This window comes from Diabrotica undecimpunctata, chromosome 6 (assembly GCF_040954645.1).
Source record: "Diabrotica undecimpunctata isolate CICGRU chromosome 6, icDiaUnde3, whole genome shotgun sequence".
In the NCBI taxonomy this organism is placed as follows: domain Eukaryota; kingdom Metazoa; phylum Arthropoda; class Insecta; order Coleoptera; family Chrysomelidae; genus Diabrotica; species Diabrotica undecimpunctata.
In genome coordinates, this window is record NC_092808.1 from 138,948,098 (window position 1) to 138,951,605 (window position 3,508).

General features: G+C 31.6%; 1 long non-coding RNA gene across 1 annotated transcript; it reads left to right on the forward strand.

Moving 5' to 3' along the window:
• Positions 1-551: 551 nt before the first annotated feature.
• LOC140442875 (uncharacterized) lies at positions 552-2,434 on the forward strand. The gene is made up of 2 exons (XR_011951164.1): positions 552-1,125; positions 2,138-2,434. It is a non-coding gene; the product is annotated as an uncharacterized lncRNA (long non-coding RNA).
• The last annotated feature ends 1,074 nt before the right edge of the window (positions 2,435-3,508 follow it).

Consider the following 3,508-nt stretch of genomic DNA (forward strand, 5'->3'; position numbering starts at 1 on the left):
GAAGAGAAATAAATTAAGAAACTGTCGAACAAAAGATACCCAGTATAAATAAAAATGAGTAAAAATAACCCAACAATTACAAAATAAACACCAAAAACGAGAGAAATAATTTAAATCTTAAAATCCATTAAATTTTTGACCGATTAACTATACTCAGATGATAAAAAGACGAAGTGATCGCGAGAGAAAAAGGTTCTACTCTTAAATTATGTGTAGAAATAAAATTAAACCAATAATAAAAATATAGGTATTCCATTCAAGTTTAATTAGAAAAAGAAATCATTGAAAGCAAGTAATAAATATTAATTATTATGCAAATCTCGGATATTTAGAATATATTTAATATTTTGTAGCATCTGAGAATACATTTAAACGAGAAGAACAGAAATTAGCCGGTTCTTACCAAAATATTTCAGTTAACAAATAGAATTTCCCCTGTATACATTCACATACATTGTAAAAATAATAAATAAACGATAATCTCTTGTTTCTTGATAGTATCTATCCAGCAAATAAAAGCAAAAAAGAATCAACAACACTTCCGACTTCCTACATGCTCCACTTACACACGCTCACACGCCAAACAACCATCCGCAAAAAGGTTCAGTGGCAAGGCTTAGTCGATGTGAGTGGGTCAGGGCTGGAGTGACAACCGCCGGGACGCCACCTCCCCCACTCCGGCGCTCACCGTCGGCGCACCGACCCATCAACCATTTAAACCCAGCGCCTCCTTTCTAGCGACTCACTCTAAGCCATTCGCTCTCACGTCGTTCTCTAGCCGCGCACAGTGCCAAACTCATCCTCATCTCGCTTCTTCTCGCAGCAGCATGTTCGGAGGTCTTGACCCCACTGGGCTATATTGAGAGATTTAGTGCCATTTTTTACAAGTTCTTTTAAATTTTTCGTAAATTTAAACACGAAATTTTCGCAATCATGGACGGAGACAAGTTAGATCCTACCGGACAGTACTAGTGTGTGACAGTTAACGATAAAAAAGACTTTTAACGATGCAGAAAACGGGAGGCAAGGGCCTAGATCCAACAGGACTATACTAAAATTAAGGATGTGGCCCCACCGAGGCAACGGTGGTCGACAAACTTCCAGCTGCCGCCGTAAAAGACTATGGTAAGTACCTATGTTTTAACTTCCGCATATTAGTGTTCATCGGTTATTGACCGAAAGTTTTGTAAGTCATTCGCCCACTCCAAACCCCCGCAATTTCATAACTTATTGCAGCATATGCAGCCGCTATTCTCACTTATGAGAACCACTAAAATACTCTCAGAATATTTAAATTTTTTTCGATGTGAACTTCCTGATACTCGACGAAATTTTATGCGGTTTACGTGTAGCGATTTTAATTTCGTCGCCCATGCATTATTCTCTTTTGTTTGAGTGAAATTTTCAATGCAGATCACATAGTTACCAAAATAAGCGAGCCAGCTGATTGACCCCCAGATCATTGACACTTTCTGTTGTCGAGCATCACAAGACGTGGGCTTTACGAGATTTAATAACTTCTACATTAAACGTATACCCCAGAAATATGATTCGAACCCCTTCAGCGGGTGCATCGACCTTGAGTCACTTTATACAAAGCCGCGCATCACTTTTATTTATTTATTTATCTAGTAAAGTTTGTTGATCTGTAGTTTTAAGTGTAGTGACCTTAAACCAGCTTAGCTAGTCCAGTTTTTGTGTAAGATTTTTGAGAAAATCATACTTTACGGCTTGTGAGAACAAACAAATTATGACTAAATATCGGAAAGGTTATATGGCAAAACAACTTTATTAACTAGTTTTCTTTTCTTGTGTACTAGACATCGATCGCCTAGATGGTTTCCGTATTGCATTAATCAAGGTTACATCGACTTAAGGTTATTTATTGATAGTCATCCGATTAATTTACTTCTTCATTTTTTTTTCGACTGCTCGAGATTTATTTTCTATAAAGTTTTAATAAAATATACCGCTGCATCTGTTGCGGCGTGACCTTGCAATAGAATTCCTCAAAAACAAGGCTGAATCGAATATGCAATAAACAAGGTTGAAATAGAATCAGGGTTATTACATTCGCTTTTCGTAGATATTAATAAAACAGCATGATTTTCATTTTTTGTTTTTTTCTTTTTTGCAGATCTTGTTTCGACAAATACACAGATTAACATCTCACTGCCACACAAGTTACCGTTGATTCTTTTGTCCACCCAACAATTCTGGATACTTGAAGACTGATGTTTGTTGTTTTTTATTACTTTTAAGATTGTTTTTTTATTAAATTATATGTAGGTTAAGTTCCTTGAGAACATCATCCATAATAATGTATGTTTCTCTTATATTTTTGTATATAAGACAAAATGTCCAAATGTATATGTTTCCATCCCGTGCTTTTTATACTATTATATGAAGTTTTTCATTAAATATTTTTATATTTTATTTGTTTTTTATTTATTTCACAAGTAGTAGCAAAGGTTGATACTTTTTGAATTATCTCCAAATTTGTCCAAAAGTCATTGAATTAAAAAATATTCCTATCATTAAATAAAAAGTTTTCTGTTAGAAATATATTTAAAAGTGGCTTTTTGTTTCCATATTGGCCGATGCAAAATTCTAGAACCCAAGTGAGATTAAGTTACTCAAAGGATTTTAAAAACTTTAAAAATGTATCTAAGGTTCTGTTCAAACGAAGATCAACATCACAGGTACTAATAACTTTTGTTTAATGTTTCCTTAATTGCTTACAGATTAACATAATAGTTCAGTTTATCTGTGAAAAAATTATCGATTTCACGGAAAAATCTTACTTATACAGATATTTGAAAGTTCTAAAAGGTATATGATTGGTAGTTTATGATAACTAAAAAAATATTGTTTGCCTATAAAACGTTTCTTATCCATTTTAGGGGAAAAACTATTTATATAAAAGTTGTAGATTTTAAAAAGTTCTTTAATTTGCGAGTTTGATAATTGCAAAAAACACTTATGCAATAAAAAATGTTAGTAACTTTGTTTTATTTTTACAATTACTCAGCTTTTATGGCACGCAGAACACTCATTTTTTATGAACTGGGGTATCTGGAAAAAATAATAGGAACTGGCTACTTTCGCCTCCCGGAAAATCTCCGAAAAACAAATTAAATAATTTTTTCCATAAAAAATTATTGAATTATACTATAATTTTATAAGCAAAATTAAAATTTTAATATTTATTGTATATTATTTATGTAAATACAGAATTAATTATAAATTAATACTAAAAATATGTATATTTAAATTAAAAGATGAAACGACTTATTTTTCAGAAGTTTTTAACTCTCTGAATAAATGGTTTTAAAATACATTTCGAAAGGATTTTTTTTGTACTTACAAGAATAATTAATAATTATTATTATATGTTTATATAAACAACATACATTAATCGATAAAATTTAATTATTTCTTACAAAATCATAGCAAAATTTAATTAATTATTAAAAAAAAACTATGTCATTGCTTTTTTCAGGATTTT